Source organism: Octopus sinensis, linkage group LG3, assembly GCF_006345805.1.
Source record: "Octopus sinensis linkage group LG3, ASM634580v1, whole genome shotgun sequence".
Classification (NCBI taxonomy): domain Eukaryota; kingdom Metazoa; phylum Mollusca; class Cephalopoda; order Octopoda; family Octopodidae; genus Octopus; species Octopus sinensis.
In genome coordinates this window covers 116,881,255-116,888,994 of record NC_042999.1, presented here as the reverse complement: position 1 = coordinate 116,888,994, position 7,740 = coordinate 116,881,255, and the positions used below count along the sequence as shown (strand labels likewise).

The following is a 7,740-nucleotide window of genomic DNA, read 5'->3' as shown; positions in this document are numbered from 1 at the left end:
TACGTTTCTGTTTTTAATTTTTAGTTCCATCTTGAAATTGTACTTCGCTAACTTTTGAACTGACGGGTTCACTAACAATGAACTGCACAAATCATCTAACCAGACTGTCAAAATCAATTGGTTGTGAACTATTCGTAGAAAGCTAATTTGCTTGTTGCAAGATAGATTGTATATAAGATATACTGTATATTGCGAGCAGGAGTGGACTACTGCTATTTCTAGCAGACGAGTATCCACCACCGAGGATGACCACAAAGAGGTCGAAACCATAAGGCCTGTTGGTTTCGTGGCTGGAAGATGGTAAGGATTCACTCCCTTGCTTGCAATATATATCAGGTGCAGATTGCATCGAATAACCAGCTGGAGGAGGCATCCTCCTGGGGTTAAAAACAGCAGTAACATTGGTTCCTACGGAAGATTCATGTTTAAGTGGCGATAAACGTTACTCTAAATGGGTTCTTTTTTTTAAATGAAAAAGTTTTTATTTTAATATTAAAAAATATTGATTAAAAAACATACTAACTGCCAGTGTTTCAAGAAAATACACATTGCACAGTGAAAGCACCATTAGCAACTGCTAGCCTGTGACATTGCTAGAACAACTGCTTGTCAAGACAGCTGTTTGATCGTGTTCATGCATTTCCAATCATTTGTCAGTCTATTCCTTATTGACTTTTGTTCCTTTTATACTCTGACTACAATTTATCTCCCACTTTTTTCGTCTTCCATCATAATGTTCCTTACTTTGCCAATCTTCACCCACTTTTTCTACTCGGCCTTCACAATACTTGCTACCCCATTTAGCAGTACAGCTATTTTCGCTACACTTTCTCTTTATACTGTCTACATCTACCACATGTACATTATATCATACCTTTATACTGTGTGGACTAGATGCCCGCAGTCAACTTCGCCTTTCATCATTTTGAGGTCGATAAAAAAAGTACCAGTTGAGCACTAGGGTTGTAAAGTAATCAGATCTTGCATCTGACGAGGCCTCTTCCCCCTTTGTTCCTAGGCACATACAACCTGTCAAAATCGCTTTTGGGGTGTAGTTCCTTATTAATTGTCCTCACTTTTCTAGTTTTCCTGTACATTTCCTCAAGCTCATTCTTTGTCCAGCTAACAACACCTGCGCCATATCACATCAAGGAAACAGCCCATGTGTTCTGATCTTGTTTTTCCATTGAGTCTACTTCCCATAATTAATTTGGTTCTTCTGAGATATTCTCGCCTAAAGATTTCCTTAGTTTCATTTTCCTTCATTTTGTCATATTCCAAAACACCCAGATACTTAAATCTATCAGTCTCAATATCTTTGATTTTTCGCACCGTTGAGTACTTATACACCATCAAACGGCAGTTCAAATCCGGCTGAGGTTAACTTTATCTTCTGTCCTCTGATATCGATAAAGTATGTAACATGTTGTCTATGCAGTCGACAATATTTTTCTCATCTAAATTTGCAACAAATACAAAGAAATTAGCATTATCATCTACTTTATATAAATGTTGATGCTGTGCATTGTTGTGTCTCATATATAAATATATTCTTTCCAAAAGAAAATATTTATTTACAAAGAAATGGATTCATCTAATAAAATTAGTACTGTACGCGCGCGCTAGTTGTGCTTGTGTGTGTAAACGTGTGCTGCCTCTGTATATGCGATATTTTATTTAGGTGTTAAGTATTACACAGAACTAAGAGCAAGTAGCACTACTGAGTAATAGCAATAAAACATTGAAAAAGAAACGAAAAGCCTTAGTAAATCGGGATAATAGATAATAGATAATAGAATGGCTACTGCTCCCACCATTAAGCAAGAAGATATAAGAAACGTAGTTGGAATTCATTGCTCGGTGGACATATGTAGAAAACAAATATGAAATAAGAAATATTAACGGGCAATAAATGAAAAACTTAAAATTTTATGTTACTTTTATGGGTCTACTTTTGTATTCAGAATGTCCAAATAACCTTACACAAGGAGTAGTATTAGAATGCTAAACAATAGAAAATATTTAGACAGAAACGCAGCTGAGCATGTAAGAATGTCGTCAGAATGTTTCATTTAACCATTTTTCAGAATTTCAATATAATTTATCGAAATAGTCCTTGCTGAGCGGCTGTCTGTTCTTTTCTCATAAATTTAGTCAAATAATAAAGGAATACATGTGCACAAATGCGTATGTGCGTGTATACATGTATTAAATTTTGTAAGGAAGTTGTTCAAAGTGACTTCGAAATTTCGGCATTAGGTAGTCTCATGACGGCTAGTAAGGCAGAAAGTTCGAAGTCACTGTTAACATTTTTCTTGTGAAGATTAATAGAATATATGTGCTCTAGTGAAAAATATTGAATTTATCTCTCACTTTACTCTTGTGAGGGTTTGGTAGCAGGTAGCAGGTAGTAGCAGTCCTAATATTTGATATGAGTTCTTGGTTTTGATTGTTTAAACAGCAGTAGTAGCTGAAGAAGAAGAAGAAGAAGAAGAAGAAGAAGAAGAGAAGAAGAAGAAGAAGAAGAAGAAGAAGAAGAAGAAGAAGAAGAAGAAGAAGATGGAGTAGGAAAAGAGAACGAATAATAAAAATGCGGGAGTGGTATGACAGTAGTAGAATCCTCTTTATGGTGAAATTCTCTTAAATGGTCAAGTGACCTAAAAGTGACCCGTTGTGGTTATAATAGTAGTGATTGGAATTGTTCTGAATAAATTCTTGGGTAGTGACTGTTCTGAATATATCGTTTTTAATATTTGCGTGGGTATAATTCGAAGGCGATTGTTATTGTGTCATTTGTAGTGGACGCAATCAAAAGGGGTTTATATTTTCTAATAAAATATGATAAAATATATATAGCGTGGCCCAAAAGTAGGTTTACAGTTTTTCAACTATCTCTTTCGCATTCATATGTTAACAGTTTAGATATTAATTATTAAAAAAAATATGAAACCATTATTCTATGCTAATTTAGTTAATTGTAAGATAGAAATTTAAATATAATAAAATATTTTAAAAGAAATTTAGGATGCCTACGTGATAACTGTAGACCTACTTTTGGGCCACCCTTTCTATATGTATATATATATATATATATATATATATATATATATATATATATATATATAGGGAGAATTCACAAAAAGAAGCAAAAGACGAAGACAGGTAGTGTAGATAACAAACATATGTATTAGTTTAACGCTCGGGAAGTGAAAAAGTCTTTAACGTTTCAAGCCTACGCTCTTCCACAGAAAGGAACACAGAAAGAAACTAGGAGAGAAAATAAAGAATGCGTAGTGGCTTGCAATCTATCAGGGCGAAGTACTCTCTTTGCTCTTCTCTATACATCGGGCAAACGGGACGCCACTTGGCTGACCGGTTCGCGGAACACCTCCGAGATATCCGCCTCGGCAATGGCACCCCGGTCTCACGCCATTCCCGCTCTACCGGTCACTCTTTGCAACACTTGTCTGTGTTCGGATTGTCCTTGCACAGGGGCCATCCGGACTCCCGTTTGCGCCGTGAACAAGGATTAATCTTCTCTCTTCGCTCCTTTGCGCCACATGGGCTCAACTCTCCTCCCCCTCTTCATCTAACCTCCTCCCATCTCCTCTCTTCCCCTCACACCTACTTCCTCCCACCCACCTCTCCTACTTCTCTTCACTCCTACTCCCCTTCTCTCTTCTCTTCACTGCTACCAACCTTCTCCCTTGCTTCCTTCATCGTCACCCCTCCCTCGTAACCCCACCCCATCCCTACACATCAACCCACCTTCCCTATTCATCCCACCCCACCTCTACCCCCACCCTCAGCCTACTCACATACCCCCATCTCTATCCCACCCTTGCTTTCCCACTCTCGCCTCCCCCACCTCCCATCACCATCACACCACACACCACTACACCATACACCACCATACCACACAACACCACATCACACTACCACGCACAAACTAGCACTGACCACTCCCCAGCTCCACATCCACACACCTACAGATACACGCACGCACACATCACGGTCACCAGCCCTCTTCCACACGCACATACAAATTCTCTTATACACACGCACGCGCACCTTCATTTTGGGATCACCACTACTTCATTATCTCCCCTTCCTTCTAGCTCTCCTTTGTGATCCCTCTGTCCGGCCTTCGCCATGACAGATCGCTAGCCACTACACATTCTTTATTTTCTCTCCTTGCTTCTCTCTGTGTTGTTTTCTGTGGAAGAGCGTAGGCTTGAAACGTTAGAATTTTTCACTTCCCGAGCGTTAAACTAATACATCTGTTTGTTGTCTACACCATCTGACTTCGTCTTTTGTTTTTTTTTTTGTTTTTTTGTGAATTCTCCGTATATATATATATAATATGAGAGGATATTATTCCAAACTTACAGGGAAAAATTCAATTTAGAAATACTAAATCAAATTACACAAAATATTATATATATATATATATAAATTAGAAATATATATATATCTCAGATATTCAGATCGTAACAATCGAAACATCAACATGTATGTATTTATCTCAGGATCACCATTGAAGACTTACCGTATTTAGACAATTTGTTTGCATATTTCTCGATGCTTCTATCGTTACGATTACGACTTAAATGTAAACAAACTTGTCTTTTCGCTTGTAAGATTATAGTGTCTAACGTGGACGGTTGATTGTTGGCAGATTACTCTGCTGTAAAAGATCACTACTGCCTGAGTTACAATACCTCAATTACCTTTCTTTCCTTATATTGATTGCCTTCTCATCCAATTCAAATAACAATGTGTTCAGCTTTTAGTTATTCTCTCTTCAACCTTAAAATTTCATGTTTTCCACTGTCAATGCTTCTCTTCTACTCTCGATCCAGCTTTCTGACGGGACGGTCGCTTTTGTCTTTTTCATTTTCTTTTATTTTCTGCCTCTTTATAGCAATGACCTGCTAATTCCACACGACTCCTATTTGCTTCTCATCCTTGCAAGAAGATGGGATTGTACAGCTTGGAATCATCCACTCTGTAATTGAGGGCGAAGAGATCTTCTCCAGCGTCTCAGCAAGTCGTGGTATTGAACTATGGCGCCTGTTGTTGGTATAGTTACTGGTTTGTTGCTGTTTTCTGTTCTCTTACTCTCTCTCTCTCCTTTTTCATTCACTCACTCACTCACTCACTCACTCACTCATTCACTCACTCACTCACTCATCCCTGTCTGTCTATCTGTCTGTCTGTCTCTGTCTGTCTGTCTCTCTCTCTCTCTCGCTCTCTCTCTAGCTCTTCGGTGCAAAAAACCAGCAAGTGACCTTCTTCAATAAGTGGGCTCTGTGCATTGCGCCGCCCGTCTCATTGCTTGAGTTTCTCTGCCCATAACAGAGCTCAACTCCTAGATAGCTCTATGGTCTTGATGGAGTATACTCTTTTACTCTTTTACTTGTTTCAGTCATTTGACTGCGGCCATGTAACGCTAAGTAACGGGGACATAAACACACCAGCATCGGTTGTCAAGCAATGCTAGGGGGACAAACACATACACACAAACACACACACGCATATATATATATATATATACATATATACGACGGGCTTCTTTCAGTTTCCGTCTACCAAATCCACTCACAAGGCTTTGGTCGGCCCGAGGTTATAGTAGAAGACACTTGCCCAAGGTGCCACGCAGTGGGACTGAACCCGGAACCATGTGGTTGGTAAACAAGCTACTTACCACACAGCCACTCCTGCGCCTATATACGAGTATAATAACTTGTAAGTCTATTCTAACCCCCACCACCCAACAACCTGTTCCTCATCTAACCCACACCTGATAGGATCTGTTTATGTTCAGAATATTTTATGGAACGTAGTACTTGCAAAAGTGTGTGTGAAGAACTCTATTGTTTTACCGTTGCTATTATTATTATTAAACGAGTCGACAAAATCAATTTCATTCGTATAATTTTCTTTTTCAAAATGTTACTATTTATTTTCTTTAACATTATTTTTGACGATTTTCTCTTTTTTTTTTACCCTGCTTACCTTCTTAAAAAAAGTGTTTGTTTTGTGCAACATTTTTGAGGAGGCGTTTTTAAAAGCTGTAGCCATTTTATTTGCTTACAAGTGGTAGAAAGGAACAAACATTATCTCCTCATTTTTGTTAAAATCCAGACAAAGAAGAATGACGGTAAACAACTAAAATCTCGCTTTCTCTATTTAGAAATTGTGCATCAAAAATGTTCTTCCTCGTGTCTTCACCTAGTAGTAATCCACAGTCAGTGAGGGCCAAAACGAAACACGTCCAATCGTATCAAAACAATAACAACAACATATTCATCATCATCATCATCATCATCATTATCATCTGCTGCAGCAGCAAAAATAATGATTTTTACAACAATATCAAGTGAGAGGAACATTATAAAGACAGTATACAATTTGAGTAGAGCTTACAAAAAAAAATTGATAACAGGAAGGAAGAAGAGGGGATATGGATATGAGTTAAAGAAAATGCGAAGTGTGTGAACACAAGGATGATTCTGTCCATCTGATACAGGAGAGCCTCCAGCTGGAGCCAATCAAGAAACACTACTGATCCAGCATCACACTGACCGCCAAGGGCACAAGACCTCGCTCAACTGTTCTCCATTCTGCAAGCGTATAATTAAAATAGTTCCATTCGTCTTTACCATGTTTGCCATAGTACCCACTTTTTGACAAATTCGTTGGTGGAGAGCACTTGCCTCTCCATCTACACTTTCTTTTCCAATTGGTACTTGAAAAAGTCGATGTGGGCTTGTCCGAAGATGATGTCAATCCTTAAATCCTTTTAGCTTTGTCCACCACACAAACTCTTTCGTCATAGTCACTAGACAGAGGAACACTGCCTATCCTGCTATGTCAAAGACAAGTAGTGGGGCAATCTTCATTTTAAAATTAGCCTTGATCAAATATATGATTGAAAGTATTAAAATCAAAACCATTTCGTGTTTTCTTTATAAGTATAATCTAAAGTGACCTCTCTGTTTTGTATTTTTTTAAAGAGAGAATATGTGATTTGAAAGCGATTTGACTACCGTTTCAAGCAAGTCGCGCAGCTGACTGTATGATGAACATTTCGATTCGTAATAATTGTTTCTAATCTTGGCACAAGGCCAGCAGTTTTGAGTGGATGGGACAAGTCGATTACATTGAGTACGGCAAAGTTGACTTCAGCGGTATTTGAACCCAGAACGTAAAGAGACAGCAGTAATGCTACTTAACACTTGTGATTCTACCAGTTTGCTGCCTTGCTTTGACTCGTAATAATGGTTTCAAATTTTGGTTACAAGGCCAGTAGTTACGAAGGATGGGATAAGTCGATTACATTAATCAATTGTATTCAACTGGTACTTATTTTTATCGACCCCGAAATGATGGAAAACAAATTTGACATCGGCGGAATTTGAGCTCAGTGCATTAAAAAACGACAGACGAAATGCCGCTAAGTATTTTGCCCGGCGTGTAAAAGATTCTGCCAGCTCGTTGCCTTACTTTGATTTGTAATATTAACAGTTTGTTGTCGTTTTACCCAAAGTCAGCTCTAATCGAGCAAAACTTTGAGCAAAGGCACTCCAGCTGTGGCCACCTCATCATTTTGTATATATGGTACAATGTGATTTCAGAGAAAGGCATTTGGCTGGGGGTGTTTTCTCGCATAAGCACAAGGTCGGATATTTTCGATGAGAGATAAATCGGGTCATTTAATTCCAATACTTGACTGCT

The 7,740-nt window shown here is 38.4% G+C and overlaps 1 long non-coding RNA gene across 1 annotated transcript in view; it reads right to left on the bottom strand.

Annotated features, from left to right (window-relative positions):
• LOC118762794 overlaps window positions 1-6,109 on the bottom strand; it is a 12,934-nt gene extending 6,825 nt beyond the window's left edge. Inside the window, exons 1-2 of the long non-coding RNA XR_004998544.1 lie at window positions 6,098-6,109; window positions 590-593 (exon numbers count right to left, since the gene is read on the bottom strand). This is a non-coding gene — a long non-coding RNA (uncharacterized LOC118762794). The remainder of the gene's footprint in view (window positions 1-589; window positions 594-6,097) is intronic.
• Window positions 6,110-7,740: the final 1,631 nt, after the last annotated feature.